This window comes from Panulirus ornatus, chromosome 31 (assembly GCF_036320965.1).
Source record: "Panulirus ornatus isolate Po-2019 chromosome 31, ASM3632096v1, whole genome shotgun sequence".
NCBI lineage: Eukaryota > Metazoa > Arthropoda > Malacostraca > Decapoda > Palinuridae > Panulirus > Panulirus ornatus.
Window position 1 is genome coordinate 11,697,501 of NC_092254.1, and position 17,912 is coordinate 11,715,412.

General features: G+C 47.6%; 1 long non-coding RNA gene across 1 annotated transcript in view; it reads right to left on the minus strand.

Annotated features, from left to right (window-relative positions):
• LOC139758812 (uncharacterized) overlaps positions 1 to 17,912 on the minus strand; it is an 89,495-nt gene that overhangs the window by 41,011 nt on the left and 30,572 nt on the right. Inside the window, exon 2 of the long non-coding RNA XR_011714941.1 lies at positions 11,616 to 11,890. This is a non-coding gene — a long non-coding RNA (uncharacterized lncRNA). The remainder of the gene's footprint in view (positions 1 to 11,615; positions 11,891 to 17,912) is intronic.

Consider the following 17,912-nt stretch of genomic DNA (forward strand, 5'->3'; position numbering starts at 1 on the left):
TGGTTTTGTTCTGTTAGTCAAAGAACGAGAATGGCTGTAACCCAGAAGTAGACAGATAAGGGGATGTGAATATGTAAAATCTGGATGATGAAATTAGACCTAAAATACATGCGCGCACACACACACACCCACACACACACACACACACACACACACACACACACACACACACATACTAAAAGCAAATGAATGAATATTTGCAAAGGAGAAATTACCTAACCGACTGACAACACGATTTCAGAAAAAAAGAGGCCATGTATAACACACTTCTTTGGCTTGTATGAGAGAGTGAGCGAGAGCTCTAAATGGACTATGTGTATCATGACTGCCAGAAAGCATTTGACACTTCACTACGTAGAAACTGGTACAGAATCTGGACCTTCAGACAGGAGTAAGTGGGTGGGGGTAAACCTCTTCGATAGACAGAAAATTACCTTTATGGAAGGGGACAAAGGACGCAGTTCAGAGGAGCCATTCTTGAAGTGGTTTGGGGGTCAATAGCGGTCTGCCTGCAAGGCGCGGCGGGTCGAGACCACAGCTCCCTCAACTTGAACGCTTTAGAAAATGACTCGTCAAGACCTGGAGTCATCATGGGTTAAGATGTTTGCAAATGAGACCAAGTTCTGGTGGGAAGTCAAGAGTGCGTGTGAGGTCGACATCAACTTACAAAGGGGGGACCTCGACGACCTCCAGTGCTGGTCTGCTTAGCACACTGTTCGTGAAATACAGCCCAAGTCATGAAGATGGGACACACTGGAATGCAGACCCTCAGTGCACACACGAACGCGAGGGAAATAACCTGCAGGAATCCGAGTATGGAACAGACTTGGAAGTCGACTTCGTTCCTAACGTCTTGCCAGAGACCCACCTTACGAAAACGGTAGAGACAAACCTGTCTGCTGGCAAATGTTTATAAAAATCCCAGTCAAGTAACTGGATAAGGAAGTCTCCAGCACACTGATCGCTTCTTGGTATTCGGCCAAAACTAGAATATGCTTCCCAAGTTTGGTCGCCATAGTTAAAAGAGAAAAAAAAAAAATCAAAAATTCAAAGAACTAATAGAGATAATACAGAGGAGGGCAACAAAGATACGACCAGAACCTGAGATAGCCGAGTTACAGTGGGAGGTTCGGGACCACAAGTCTGTCCAATCATGGACAAGAGATGAGTAAGGGGCGACTTGATCACAACCTTGGTGTTCACGCCCGTGTGATGGTGTAAAAAGCGAGTAGTTCTCTGACAGATATAGGGAGAGAACAACCACAGGACGTAACATGACATTAAGCAAGGAACTCGTTAGAAAAACATGCAATAAAAAGGAAAAGGTACTTTTAGTATCGGGGACATGATAGACTCTTTTAACTTGAGACGTTCTTAGTCAAGACTACACTCTTTGTCGTCCTTTGGTGAGAACCTTAGAGGCCTGGAAGTAAATCATTTTCATCGCTCGTTTGTGGATGTCTTCTAAAAACCCTTGTTTTCTCACGAGTGTCTGAGGTAAGTCTGGGTTAGTTTCCGGAGGAGTTCAGGACGCTTAGTTCCTCCGTCTTCAGAGCATCTTTAGGAAGAAGTTATGTCGAGAAACGAGCAGGTTGTAGGCAGAGAAAATGTTTGTAAATGCAGCAGTGTGGCGAACGCGGCTGGGAGAAAACACCTTCAGCCCCTTGAAGATCTCAGTCTCAAACCGGCTGTTGAAGACATGAAGTGTGCCATCTTGTCCAGGATTTTGTAAGCTGACTGCAAGTCGTTTGTCCCAAGTAAGGAGAGCTTCTGTGATGTGAAGAGGCTTGATATCTATTTTTTCGCTACATCTACAGTCTATTACATTGGTCCTTTGTTTTTGTTTTATGTGCGACTTTTATGGGGTGCCCCATTTGCTGCGTACGTTTACACTGGGTTCTAATATTGAGTTTAAAGAAAAACTCTTCCTTGACAGATGAATTCATAAGTTCCAAGGGATTTCCGGAGAGAATTTGTTTCGGCTTAGGTTTTTGGTTCTGACGAAATCCTCGGTTTTCATTTTCCTGTCGTACATTCCAAGTCTTGAATTGGTCGTTGGGTTGTGTGCAGTGGGGATGGGGATGGGGGGATGTTGTTGCAGACGATGCTATCCTTTCGTCTGTGAGGTAAGCTACGAACATCATCTGGCTATGATTAAAGATATCATTATATGGCGTTCCAGTAAGGCTGTTTGTAGCACTGAAAGTTTTATGGATGATGTTGAGGAAGCGGTGAATCTGTGCTGAAGTAAACGCTGCTGAAGAGGGTCGGCTTTAAGTCTTGGCTTTCGTTAAGAAGTCAGACTTTCGGTAGGAAGTTTAGTGGAGGGAACGACACTGTAACATCGTCTCCAACATCACCAAATGAAGGAGGGTATACTTCGTGGCATATCATCAACAACAACACCAAGTGGGCGAAAGGACGCTCTGTAACTTAATCTCCAACAACACCAAATGGAGGGAAAGATACTCCAAAACATCATCTCCAACAACACCAAAAAGTGGAAAAGGATATTCCATAACATTATCTCCAACAACACCAAATGGAGGGAAAGATACTCCAAAACATCATCTCCAACAACACCAAAAAGTGGAAAAGGATATTCCCTAACATTATCTCCAACAACACAAAGAAGTGGAAAAGGATATTCCATAACATCATCTCCAACAACATCGAGTGGATGAACGGATACTCCGCCAACATAATCTCCAACAACACCAAGTATAAGAAAGGATACTCCATAAAATCGTCTCCTGCAAAAACCAGATACACTCAAACCCCTCCACCACTCCAAAATTCCTCACCTACAAGACTCGATGTAATCGTGAAGTTGCTCTCATGACGGGAGAGCAAAACATCAACTCCTATACAACCTTCCCATTAAGCCTCTCTACAGACCCCTTGAGGGGCGGGGTAGCGACGGGAATGGATGAAGGAAAGCAAGTATGAATATGTACGTGTGTATATATGTATATGTCTGTGAATGTGTATGTATATGTATGTATATGAGTGGATGGGCCAAGCTTCGTCTGTTTCCTGGCGCCACCTCGCTGACGCGGGAAACAGCGATTAATTTTGATACATAATATATATAAATATATATATATATATATATATATATATATATATATATATATATGTATATATATATATATTTATATATATATATATATATATATATATATATATATATATATATATATATATATATATATATATATATATATAAGAACGAAGAAATTGGTGAGGACTGAAATTTGAGAGAATGTGGGAGAGATAAATGATAGGGCTTGGTGAGGCATGATGCACAGGCATCTTTAAAATCTTAATGAGGTAGGAAAAGTATGAGGGAAATTTGTTAATATTACTGTGACATGGCGGGGGGGTAGAAACCACGCGAGGAAGGGAAGAGGAAGGAGGAAGCGGGGAAGAGGAGACGTGATACATAGACGATACAGAAGGCAGAATATAGTGGAATGTCAAATGTAAATAGACAGAGGCGGGAAAAATACAGTGGAATGTCAAATGTAAATATACAGAGCCGAAAAATATAGTGGAATGTCAAATGTAAATAAACAGGAGATGAGAATTAAGACAAATTACGGTGGAATGTCAAAAGTACCCGAGGGTGAAGAAAACGGAGGTAAACAAAAGACACGCCTGCTAAGAAATCAATATGGCTAACACAATACACTTGGAGACGGAATAAGAAATACACAATTTCGTTAAAAAAAATAACAATGACGGGGATTTGGAAGGGAGGCGGGGGGCGTCATATTCTCGAGATAATAAAAGAATGATCATGGAGAAAGTTATGAAGGCGAAAGCAGCTCTGGAGGGAAGGGACGAGGCAGTAAACTGTGAGTTATGAGGGAGCCGCACCAGAGATGAGAGGCATCATGGTTGATGCTGGACCCTTGTGAGAACTTTCTGGATATAAGAATATCATGGACAGGCTCTGACGGTCGCTACGGGATACCAGGAGGGGGGGGGATTATGGGATTATTAGACTGCAGAAAAGATAGACAGAGAGATAGATAGAGATACAGAGAGAGAGAGAGAGAGAGAGAGAGAGAGAGAGAGAGAGAGAGAGAGAGAGAGAGAGAGAGAGTACATGAGTATGTGTGTTACAGAGATACACAAATCACACAGATCCACTGGTCCGAACAAGGTGGTCTGGCCTAAACACCACCGAAACATTTGCAGTCCCCTTAGAAGCGGTAAATGAGAGAGAGAGAGAGAGAGAGAGAGAGAGAGAGAGAGAGAGAGAGAGAGAGAGAGAGAGAGAGAGAGAGAGAGAGAGAGAGAGAGAAATATGTGTGCGTGGTATGTGCGCCATGTTTGTGACAGTGCTTGTCGTCACAGCATTACCCAGTGCCAATAACACTACCACCACCACCACCAATAACACGATCACTAAGAAAGCAAACGGTGCATAGCATATAATATAAAGAACAAGAAGAGGACCTCAATGCTCCCATTCGTAGACCATCGACGCCCAGGGTTACGATCGTCTTTAGTGACAGTCAGAAGTCTGGATAATGATGGTCTGTGAGTCTTGGGGTCAGAGGTTAAGAAAGAGAGTAATAAACCTTTCCAATAATACCATGGAACATACCAAGATGATATCTAAGAATAATTTACGACATGCCAGAGAGAAAGATGGAAATTGAAACCCGAAATATTTAAAGGATAGGCGCACACACACACACACACACACACACACACACACACACATATATATATATATATATATATATATATATATATATATATATATATATATATATATATATATATGTATATATATATATATATACATTCAAATGAAACCTTGCTAAGCGGCTAAAAACAGCTCCAGATGAGTGTAGAGTTGACCATCATACATTGTACGTGGCGGCAGTCAGTCTCTCTCTCTCTCTCTCTCTCTCTCTCTCTCTCTCTCTCTCTCTCTCTCTCTCTCTCTCTCAAATACTAGCAAACACTAATCAATGCCCAAACTTTCCCAGCATGAAGGGTAACTGTTGGCAAAACAACCTGTGCAGACAAGACTGGCGATGTAAACAAGAGGCCAACGGACACACAAAGACATTCATTACAGACAAGGTAAACTGTAAAATAAAATGAAATAAAAAACTGTAGAATAAAATAAACAAAAATTCCCAACAACGGTACAGTCCTTAAGGCCGTCCCTCCTGTTTGATGGCCCGTGGCCTTTGACCTTTTAAAAGCGTCATTCCAAGGCCCAACCATCACACCTAAGGGTCGTATCTTTATGCTCGAGCGTAGTAAAGTCGTACGCGATGGTCGTACCGTCGCGCTCATGAGGGGGGAACGTTAACCTAAAGCAGCAGCGACGTAATACATTTGGCACAGATATCAAACACCTATCAAGGTGATATTATTGACTCGGTGTCACCACCTTCTAAGATCCTTCACCTTGGTGTTCTTGGGGTCTCTTGTCTCGTCTCACTTGAAGCAGCGCAGATACAGGTAGTCTGGTCTTCACTACGAGTCGACTGGTTGTTAGACCTTGATGCTGAGGGGTCCGGTCTCTTAACAAACCACCCCCCTTCCCTCCCCGGCAGGTGATAGGCCCGTAGCCCAAACACTGAGCCTCTCCACAAACGAGAGGGCTCACACTAACAAAAGGATGCAAACTAAGAGACATTCAGATTCAGAAGAAAGGGAACACGTAGCCAAAGTAATTACTGGTGTTGACACAGAGCACTGGATGAAGGGAACACGTAGCCAAAGTAATTACTGGTGTTGACGCAGAACACTGGATGAAGGGAACACGCAGCTAAAGTGATTACTGGTGTTGACACAGAACACTGGATGAAGGGAACACGCAGCCAAAGTAATTACTGGTGTTGACGCAGAACACTGGATGAAGGGAACACGTAGCCAAAGTAATTACTGGTGTTGACAAGGAGCACTGGATGAAGGGATCACGTAGCCAAAGAGGGTCGTACCTTCTGACGTGCGTATAAAAACTTCAAACATACGTGGAATAAGTACATGGTTGATGTACTACCTGGGTGTAGTCAGAAGGTCGACTCGTATAAGCTTCAAGAAGCCAGGTGTAGCTTCCTATAGTCTCACGTTCGTACGTCAGTCAAAAAAATAAAACCAAGTCACAAAAGCCTCAAGAAACAGATCAGTAAATACTATAGAAAATTCAAGACAAAAAAAACAACAAAAAAAACAAATGAATAAACAAGAACAGAGGAGTGTTATCAAATGAAGAGAAGATGGGGGGGGGAGGTATTCTGAGGCACACAGGATACGATGTGACATTAAAACTAATATCAGGGTGAAAAAAAAAAAGAAGTTAGATTTTAGTGACAATTAAAAAAAAGAAGTTAGATTTTAGTGACAATTAAAAAAAAAAAACGTTCAGGATACGATGGTGAGGGTACGAAGTCCTTAATGAGTGAGGGAGTGAGTGCATTAGCGAATGAGGAATCAAAGGGGAAATGAGAGAGAGAGAGAGAGAGAGAGAGAGAGAGAGAGAGAGAGAGAGAGAGAGAGAGAGAGAGAGAGAGAGAGAGAGAGCAAGGAGCTAACAAAGACAGGAGAGTGTAAGGAGAGAGAGAGAGAGAGAGAGAGAGAGAGAGAGAGAGAGAGAGAGAGAGAGAGAGAGAGAGAGAGAGAGAGAGAGAGAGAACAAGGAGCTAACAAAGACAGGTGAGTGTAAGGATAGAGAGAGAGAAAAAAAGGAGAGGAAAGGAAGGAAAGAGAGAGAGAGAGAGAGAAAGAGAGAGTTAAAGAATAGAGACAAATGAAGAAGGCCAATGTGATAAAGACGGGAAGGAAGGAAAGAAGAAAGAAGGAAGGAAGGAAGGAAGGAAGGATCCACGGAAGGGGTGTTTCAAAACACGAGACTGCTTACCAGTGTGACCCACAGCGAGGGAGGGAAAGGGGGGGAAGAGGGAGACGTGTATGGCGCCCTGTAACTCGTCGCACAACGGAGGTCAGGAAAGTCAAGCTCTCAAAAATACTTGACATTACTGGAGACGAGTGAGGGAGATTGCTGACTCAAGGCAAGTTCTGTGTGTGTGTGTGTGTGTGTGTGTGTGTGTGTGTGTGTGTGTGTGTGTGTGTGTTGAGGACGGTGGGGGTTTTATGGCTGGGTGGGTGAGGGGGAAGGAAGGAAGGAGCTCCCAGAGAAGATGTGTACTTACTGCCGTGCACGGCCAGACAGACAAAACACAGGCAGACAGACAGACGGGTATGGACAAACAGACAGATAAAGTGAGTGATTGGCTCATGGGCGATACTGACTTCCAAACTGTACAAGAGACTTGGCCTACCATGACTGTAAGACTCCTTCGCCGTACAGTACGAATGGGTCATCACACCCGTAATCCAGTGGTGCCCAGTGACTGTAAACACAATGCCCTTGTCGCCGAAGAACAAAAACATATATAACCCATAACCTCCCGCCTTCTCCATGCCTCTCTGATGTTGTTACAACCCTCCCTCACAACCTCTGTCCTCCTGAGGTATCTGGTATGGCCTTGTTATCCAGTCATATAAACAATAGGCATTACCGTACGATTTCTGTATCTGTGTGACGCAACACTAGGCCTGTTGGTATGTGATCAAACTACACATGTAGATCCACATGCCCATATCCTGTAGGGAAATCTGTCTTCTACAAGAGCAGGAAAGCGACTGAGATCCATCCTTATGGGAAAATTAAATAATGAATGATGAAAGACAAAGGGGAAAAAGTCGGCATCTCTTGAGCGATACTATGTACAATCGTCACCATCACACACACCGTAAAAATGTGTGTGTGTTTACCAGGATTCATCAAGAGCAATTATTGGAAATTCTTTTTCTTGTTTCATTCCTGGGGATGATTTTTGCTTCCTTGCCTTCACCGCTGTTCACGCCCCTCGGCTCCCTCTTGGGCTGTGGACGCCAGCGAGCCCCGGCTCGGCGTCCATCTCCTGCTGGGGGAGAGGACATATCCCCCAGGTGCGACGATATTCAATCCCTTCAGTTCAACGATGTGATACGACCCCTTGGGTGCGCCCCTCCGGCCTTCGACAAACGACGATGTAGCCCTTGAAGATGAGGTGGTGGAGGGAGTGGTGTACGCCCCTCGAGCATGACGGTACGCCCTTGGGCATGACGGAACGCCCTTGGGCATGACGGAACGCCCTTGAGCATGACGGAACGCCCTTGGGCATGACGGAACGCCCTTGAGCTTGACGCAACGCCCTTGAGTATGGCGGAACGCCCTTGAGTATGACGGATCGCCCTTGGGCATGACGGAACGCCCTTGAGTATGACGGTGCGCCCTTGAGCTTGACGGTACGCCCTTGAGCATGACGGATCGCCCTTGAGTATGACGGTGCGCCCTTGAGTATGACGGAACGCCCTTGAGCATGATGGTACGCCCTTGAGTATGACGGTACGCCCTTGAGCATGACGGAACGCCCTTGAGTATGACGGAACGCCCTTGAGTATGACGGAGCGCCCTTGAGTATGACGGAACGCCCTTGAGTATGACGGAACGCCCTTGAGTATGACGGTACGCCCTTGAGTATGACGGTGCGCCCTTGAGTATGACGGAACGCCCTTGAGTATGACGGAACGCCCTTGAGTATGACGGAACGCCCTTGAGCATGACGGAACGCCCTTGAGTATGACGGAACGCCCTTGAGTATGACGGTGCGCCCTTGAGCTTGACGCAACGCCCTTGAGTATGGCGGAACGCCCTTGAGTATGACGGTACGCCCTTGAGCATGACGGAACGCCCTTGAGTATGACGGAACGCCCTTGGGCATGACGGAACGCCCTTGAGCATGACGGAACGCCCTTGAGCTTGACGCAACGCCCTTGAGTACGGCGGAACGCCCTTGAGTATGACGGAACGCCCTTGGGCATGACGGAACGCCCTTGAGCATGACGGAACGCCCTTGAGCATGACGGAACGCCCTTGAGCATGACGGAACGCCCTTGAGCATGACGGAACGCCCTTGAGCATGACGGAACGCCCTTGAGCATGACGGAACGCCCTTGAGCATGACGGAACGCCCTTGAGCATGACGGAACGCCCTTGAGCATGACGGAACGCCCTTGAGCATGACGGAACGCCCTTGAGCATGACGGAACGCCCTTGAGCATGACGGAACGCCCTTGAGCATGACGGAACGCCCTTGAGCATGACGGAACGCCCTTGAGCATGACGGAACGCCCTTGAGCATGACGGAACGCCCTTGAGCATGACGGAACGCCCTTGAGCATGACGGAACGCCCTTGAGCATGACGGAACGCCCTTGAGCATGACGGAACGCCCTTGAGCATGACGGAACGCCCTTGAGCATGACGGAACGCCCTTGAGCATGACGGAACGCCCTTGAGCATGACGGAACGCCCTTGAGCATGACGGAACGCCCTTGAGCATGACGGAACGCCCTTGAGCATGACGGAACGCCCTTGAGCATGACGGAACGCCCTTGAGCATGACGGAACGCCCTTGAGCATGACGGAACGCCCTTGAGCATGACGGAACGCCCTTGAGCATGACGGAACGCCCTTGAGCATGACGGAACGCCCTTGAGCATGACGGAACGCCCTTGAGCATGACGGAACGCCCTTGAGCATGACGGAACGCCCTTGAGCATGACGGAACGCCCTTGAGCATGACGGAACGCCCTTGAGCATGACGGAACGCCCTTGAGCATGACGGAACGCCCTTGAGCATGACGGAACGCCCTTGAGCATGACGGAACGCCCTTGAGCATGACGGAACGCCCTTGAGCATGACGGAACGCCCTTGAGCATGACGGAACGCCCTTGAGCATGACGGAACGCCCTTGAGCATGACGGAACGCCCTTGAGCATGACGGAACGCCCTTGAGCATGACGGAACGCCCTTGAGCATGACGGAACGCCCTTGAGCATGACGGAACGCCCTTGAGCATGACGGAACGCCCTTGAGCATGACGGAACGCCCTTGAGCATGACGGAACGCCCTTGAGCATGACGGAACGCCCTTGAGCATGACGGAACGCCCTTGAGCATGACGGAACGCCCTTGAGCATGACGGAACGCCCTTGAGCATGACGGAACGCCCTTGAGCATGACGGAACGCCCTTGAGCATGACGGAACGCCCTTGAGTATGACGGAACGCCCTTGAGCATGACGGAACGCCCTTGAGCATGACGGAACGCCCTTGAGCATGACGGAACGCCCTTGAGCATAATGGTACGCCCTTGAGTATGACGGAGCGCCCCTGAGTATGACGGTACGCCCTTGAGCATGACGGAACGCCCTTGAGTATGACGGAACGCCCTTGGCATGATGGAACGCCCTTCGGCATGACGGTACGCCCTTGAGCTTAACGGTTGCTCAAGGGCTTCCAGTCAGGTCGTCTGTGAGTAAGACGACCCACGATCTGTTAAGGGCCACACATTACGTTCCTTTCGCACATTTCCTAATATTTCTGTCTCAAACTTGTGTATGTGTGGACCTGTTTGCTATATCTATTACGAGAGTCTTATATATACATTATAATGTAAGCTGGAAGGTTAACTGATATATATATATATATATAATATATACATGACTGATGTTATTGTCCCAAACGACAACATGAAGAGACTTTAAACATGGCACAAATGTTATGTGTGGCAACAGGGCACAGAGCGAACGCTTTCCCCTTGTGCAATACTTCCTAGAAAAACACTACTTCTCAAGTCTATACATAATAAAGCAAGTGCCTATGTGGAGTGCGGTTCCCAACACGCCACCACAGGCAGGTCCCCCACGGCCAGAGCTGGCCAGACAGGAGAAGATCGGGCGATGGACGAGGCTCAGGGTTTTGGCTGGGGAGGCGAGGGTCGTGTGTGAGGGGTCGAGGCTGGTCAGCATCAAAATGGATTGGGTTTTAACGCAGATGTGTGTGTGTGTGTGTGTGTGTGTGTGTGTGCCTTTACTACACCAACACTAACCACTTCTTAGCGGTGTCTGTGAGCCTGCTCTCCTCACTCGCTTTCCTGTCTCTCGTCTCTATAATACAGTCTAGCCACACTCATTCACCCTGTCATTGTCATCATGTCTATCCAATCATTCCAATGCTGCGTCTGAATCAGCCACACAACCTCTCCCAGGCCTTCGCGCGATCCGGGGGCGCTGCAGCAATCTGTTTAATTAGAATCATCTCTCCGTGAAAGTTATGGAGCGCTCACACTCTGGGGATAAAAGTATACAAGAGGTTTACTACTATGCCCGCGTGGACCACACAGCTCTGAGCAGCCGTGTGTGTATCTTGCTGGGTTAACGTTTTCTAAACGGAGACGACGATGCTGTGCGATCTGGGTATTTCGTATCCCACGGCAAAATGAAAGACACCGATCTAACCTAACCTAACCTAACCTAACCTAACCTAACCTTACCTAACCTAACCTAACTAACCTAACCTAACCTACGAATGACCCCTACATACCGCATTATCACAAAAACACGAACTAAATCTAAAACAAGCAATAAATATGGAAACAGACAAATATATATATATATATATATATATATATATATATATATATATATATATATATATATATATATATACGATAGACAGCAAGGGGCTAACCTGATACTTGTGCTGGTACAGATGTTTACAAATAGGCTGGTGGTCGCACCGTTGGAGGCAGCTGGTCGTTGGAGATGACTGGTAGTTATCGGTGGTTGATGGGGATTGCTGGTGGTGGCTGGTTTGACTGATGAAGGCGACTGGTGGTGGCTGCTTTGATGGACCTCCGTGGTGTAGCGGGTACAGCGTTCCAGACCGTCCAAGCGTCGAGCGCTCATGGTTCGATTCCTAGTTGCGGCAGTCGGTCCATAGTCAACCCAGCTGTTCATCCACCCCTACGGAGTCGATTGATAAAATGAGTAACTAGTTTAGGCTACATTAAAAAGAAAAAGAAATACGATATCAAGAAAATGATTTCGCTCAACCAACCTGGTCTGTGTTTCGAGGCTTACGGTGGAGTCTCCAGTGGTAGACGATACCTTATATCGAGACAACCAATTCCAGAAGTTTGATCTACATGTTTACATATGTGATGCCTTCCCTAATGACTTTGTTATGACTAGCTAGTGACCAGGTCTTGCACACTGCAATATACACGGGCCGTAAAATATGCACCCCATGGCCTGAATTAGTTACATGTGCATCGTGTGTGGAGTGTTGATTCTTAATGACAAGCGACTGGAAAGAGGAGAGACACCTCAAACGCACGTTTCCAGGCCAAACCATCTGCCATAAACGTTCCAGCTGTTGATGGGAGAGTGAGAGAGCAAACAAAACGTTTCTGGCTAGCCATCTCATCGGGAGAATGGCACACCAGGCAAACGTTCCCGGCCAGCCAGCTGCTTTTGAAGAGCGACACGGCAAAAGAAACGTTGTCTGCCCAGCTGGGAGAGAACGCTACACCAAAACAAACGTTTTTGGCTAGCTAGATGAGGGGGGAGAGGGACAGGCTAAACAAACGCACCGAACAAACGTTTCTAGACGTCAGCTGACTGCGACCCCAGGATAACATAAGCAGCTGAATCTCTTGAGCAGGACGATACGACCTTCGAATATGACGGTACGACCCACGAGCACGGCGGTACGACCCACGAGCACGTCGGTGCGACCCACGAGCACGACGGTACGACCCACGAGCACGGCGGTACGACCCACGAGCACGACGGTACGACCCACGAACACGACGGTACGACCAACGAACACGACGGTACGACCCTTGAGCACGACGGTACGACCCACGAACACGACGGTACGACCCTTGAAGGCGAACGAATGCGGTGGCCCACGAGCACGGCGCTACGACCCTTGAACACGACGGTACGACCCTTGAACACGACGGTACGACCCACGAGCACGGCGGTACGACCCTTGAACACGACGGTACGACCCTTGAGCACGACGGTACGACCCACGAGCACGGCGGTACGACCCTTGAGCACGAAGAGACTATCCACGAGGTGTATTGCCTGGCCTCTGACCTGACCATACTGGATTTTGCTGGCTCAGCAGACCAGACGCCTCCACACTGGCCAGCACCAACAACTAATGGGGCAGGAAATTCCTCCCTCCTTCCTTACCCCCTTTGGGTTCAAATGATATCCTTCCGCATAGTGGTCATCCATATCCCCACTAGGATCATCCATCTCCCCACTAGGATCATCCATCTCCCCACTAGGATCTTCCATCTCCCCCTCTGGCACTCCTAATCTTAATAATCACCCACTTTGGACACTTGGTCTTACCCTACCCACATCCCACTTGGAACACCCATCTCCCACTTTGGACACTTGGTCTTACCCTACCCATCTCCCACTGGGAACACCAATCTCCCACTTTGGACACTTGGTCTTACCCTACCCATCTCCCACTGGGAACACCAATCTCCCACTTTGGACACTTGGTCTTACCTACCCATCTCCCACTGGGAACACCCATCTCCCACTTTGGACACTTGGTCTTACCCTACCCACCTCGCAATGGGAACACCCATCTCCCACACTTTGGGCTATTAAGCTTATCCCCACGAACCCCCACTTCCTCCCCAACACACTTTGGGCTGTTAATCTTACCCTCTCTCTCTCTCACCTCCCCCTCCCCACCACACACACACACACACACACACACACACACACATATAAACACCCATACACGCACATATACATATCAACATACACACATATATAAACACCCATACACGCACATACACATATCAACATACACACATATACATCCATACACATACACATATACCGACATATACATCCATACACATGTACATATTCATACTTGCTTGCCTTCATCCATTCCCGGCGCTACCCCGCCCCACAGAAAACAGCAATATATAAATGGAGTAAGTTTGGGATCAGTTACATAAGGGGATGAGGTACAGCCTCACCTGCAGCAGTGGACGCACATCATCTGTCTTATAACCCTCGAGGGAGTGAAACTTTTTCGAAAGGAATGTTTTACGGAGAAACATACAGTTTCCAGGAGGGTTTGGGGGAGCCACATACAGTTTCCAGGAGAGTTTGGAAGAGCCACATACAGTTTCCAGGAGGGGTTTGGAAGAGCCACATACAGTTTCCAGGAGGGTTAGGAAGAGCCACATACAGTTTCCAGGAGAGTTTGGGGAAGCTACATATAGTTTCCAGGAGGGTTAGGAAGAGCTACATACAGTTTCCAGGAGGGTTTGGGGGAGCCACATACAGTTTCCAGGAGGGGTTTGGAAGAGCCACATACAGTTTCCAGGAGGGGTTTGGAAGAGCCACATACAAGTTTCCAGGACCGTTAGGAAGAGCCACATACAGTTTCCACGAGGGTTTGGGGAAGCCACATACAGTTTCCAGGAGAGTTTGGGGGAGCCACATACAGTTTCCAGGACCGTTTGGAGGAGCCACATACAGTCTGGCAAGTCCTATGAAATATTCCCCTTTTACCTACATCCCTCACCCAACCTCTGGAAGGCATCAGTATAGAATTTCTACACTGGAAACACCCAAACCTTTTTTCTTTTTCTTTTTTAAGTAAAACAGCTATTTTGCACGTAATTACGTATTTACTCCTGCTGATTAATGAGCTCCTCGTTGATTAATTAGGTCATTAACTCCTTCGGTGTAAGTTTCTCCCTGAGTCAGGGATCCTCAAAGATGCTGTTGGGTTGTGTAGGATGCTGATGCTGGAGGATTTCTGAATTCCTATGACGGTCCTGCGTCTATCTGGTGGGGGTGTGGACATTGGTGGAGGGGACAGGGTAAGACTGGATGGCGGGAGAGAGAGAGAGAGAGAGAGAGAGAGAGAGAGAGAGAGAGAGAGAGAGAGAGAGAGAGAGAGAGTAGAGTATTGCCCTTAGTGCCAAGTCAGAGGGAGGAATTCTTGACCAGATGGTGCAGTGGGATGGTGGCTTTCCTCCCACACCACCTGAACAGGTGGTGCAGCTGGTGTATATACCTACCTGGTCACCTAACAGGCGGTGCAAACACCCACTCACCACCTGACAGTTCTCCAGCTGCAGGTGGCGACCTTTGCCTCACATCTGTCGACGTCTCCATCAAACGTCCAGCTGCCGGACAGCTGGTGTGCAGCGGGCCGGTGACGGGCGAGGGTCGTCCCTCCATCACGCAGATGGGTTTCCATGACGCCATCTGTTGACGGGGCTTCCAACCCCCGGACAGGCGTGTGAGCCGGGGGAAATATCTCTGGGGTGATGTTCTTTGTGGGGAAATTATATGGCTTTCCTCTCTCTTATTTCCTACGAGAGATGGACAGTGTTACCAACAGAAGGGTACCGTACACCGTTACCAACGGGAGGGTACCGTATACCCTTAACAAGGGTGACCCGTTAACCAGCAATACATTAAGGTACTCCATGACCTTTCGGAGGCCCATTTAGACCTTAACAATCCTCAACTGCTTACGTCACCGCGTGAAAGAGCCTATCCCATAGGGTCGCCTACTTAATGACATACCCCAGTCACCACAAGGCGACAATCCTCCACAATACTATGGGGAAAACGACCCAAACAACAGCCCCCCTCCCCTATCACCAACAACAAATGCCAAACTACATCATCTGCAAGACACACCCCCGTCTCTCTCTCTCTCTCTCTCTCTCTCTCTCTCTCTCTCTCTCTCTCTGTCATTGGTCACTCGCTAAATCACCTCATTCCACGAATCTCTCTCTCTCTCTCTCTCTCTCTCTCTCTCTCTCTCTCTCTCTCTCTCTCTCTCTCTCTCCCTACTTCAACGGCCAAGCGATGAACAACTCTGCAATGACGCAGGGAAACACCACTGTTAAATCACCGACCCTCGCAACACATATATTGGAACTGAGAAATTCTCCTTTTTTTTTTCCTTTTTTTTTTCATTCGTCTACACTAATACTGTTGCATCTGATGTCACCATCATTTGACACATGGTAGCGCCAGGGATGGGAATTATATCACATGATATAATGAATTATATCACATAACATGAATTATATCACATAATCACATAAAATATACGCGGGAGACAGCGACAAAGCAAAAAAAAAAAAAAAAAAAAAAATATATATATATATATATATATATATATATATATATATATATATATAAATCGTAATTCATTGTTAACCAGAGCAACAAAATTATTGCAGGATCATTTTATGTGTTGATAATTCCATTACGGGGTCCCGGATGCCACTGTGTTATAGACACTATGTGATATGTGGCGGTATGTGGTATCATGTGGCGGTATGTGGTATCATGTGGCAGTATGTGGTATCATGTGGTGGTGTGTGGTGATATGTGGTGGTATGTGGTGGTGGTATGTGGGGGTGGTGTGATATGCCGTGGTCAGTCATGGTATGTGGAGGTGATGATGATGATGTGCCAAGACAGTGGATGAGTGGATGGGTAAGAGGATGTGGATGGACGGAGAGAGAGGCGGCTACTGCGCTCCCAAACATCTACTCTCTGTGTCCTCCACATCTCTCTCTCTCTCTCTCTCTCTCTCTCTCTCTCTCTCTCTCTTCTCTCTCTCTATCTATCTATCTATCTATCTATCTCTCTCATTATTCACTCGCTAAATCACCTCATTCCAATGTCTCTCTCTCTCTCTCTCTCTCTCTCTCTCTCTCTCTCTCTCTCTCTCTCTCTCTCTATCTATCTATCTATCTCTCTCTCATTATTCACTCGCTAAATCACCTCATTCCAATCTCTCTCTCTCTCTCTCTCTCTCTCTCTCTCTCTCTCTCTCTCTCTCTCTCTCTATCTATCTATCTATCTATCTCTCTCTCATTATTCACTCGCTAAATCACCTCATTCCAATCTCTCTCTCTCTCTCTCTCTCTCTCTCTCTCTCTCTCTCTCTCTCTATCTATCTATCTATCTATCTCTCTCTCATTATTCACTCGCTAAATCACCTCATTCCAATATCTCTCTCTCTCTCTCTCTCTCTCTCTCTCTCTCTCTCTCTCTCTCTCTCTCTCTCTCTCTCTCTCTCTCTATCTATCTCTCTCTCATTATTCACTCGCTAAATCACCTCATTCCAATGTCTCTCTCTCTCTCTCTCTCTCTCTCTCTCTCTCTCTCTCTCTCTCTCTCTCTCTCTCTATCTATCTCTCTCTCATTATTCACTCGCTAAATCACCTCATTCCAATGTCTCTCTCTCTCTCTCTCTCTCTCTCTCTCTCTCTCTCTCTCTCTCTCTCTCTCTCTCTCTCTCTCTCTCTCTCTCTCTCCCCGCATCACCACAGCCTGCCTCTCCCAGGGGCGTGTAATGGCCGACCGTCTCCCACGGCATCAGGTGGTCGTCTCCCATTGTTGTCCTCCTCCTCCTCCCACGTCAAGGTATAAGGTTCCCTCCCTCCTTCGCCTCCAAGCCCGACTGTCAACAACGCTGTTAAAGTCTCTTGAGTTATTGGAGAAGTGGAGCGATGAGGCTTGGCCTTCATCATCATCATCTTCATCATCATCTTCATCTGGACCGGGACTACCATTTGGGGCCATGTGGACCAGGACGCCCTCTAATTAACCTTGGTTGCAGTGTGGGGGGGCCGGCATGTGGACCACAGGCTCTATCATGAACCATGGTCCATCACTGGTTCAGTGCTGCAGTGTGGGGGGCCCGGCATGTGGACCACAGATTCTACCATGAACCATGGTCCATCACTGGTTCAGTGCTGCAGTGTGGGGGGGCCGGCATGTGGACCACAGGCTCTATCATGAACCATGGTCCATCACTGGTTCAGTGCTGCAGTGTGGGGGGGCCAGCATGTGGACCACAGGCTCTACCATGAACCATGGTCCATCATTGGTTCAGTGCTGCAGTGTGGGGGGCCGGCATGTGGACCACAACCCTCCCACTCATCATGGTCCA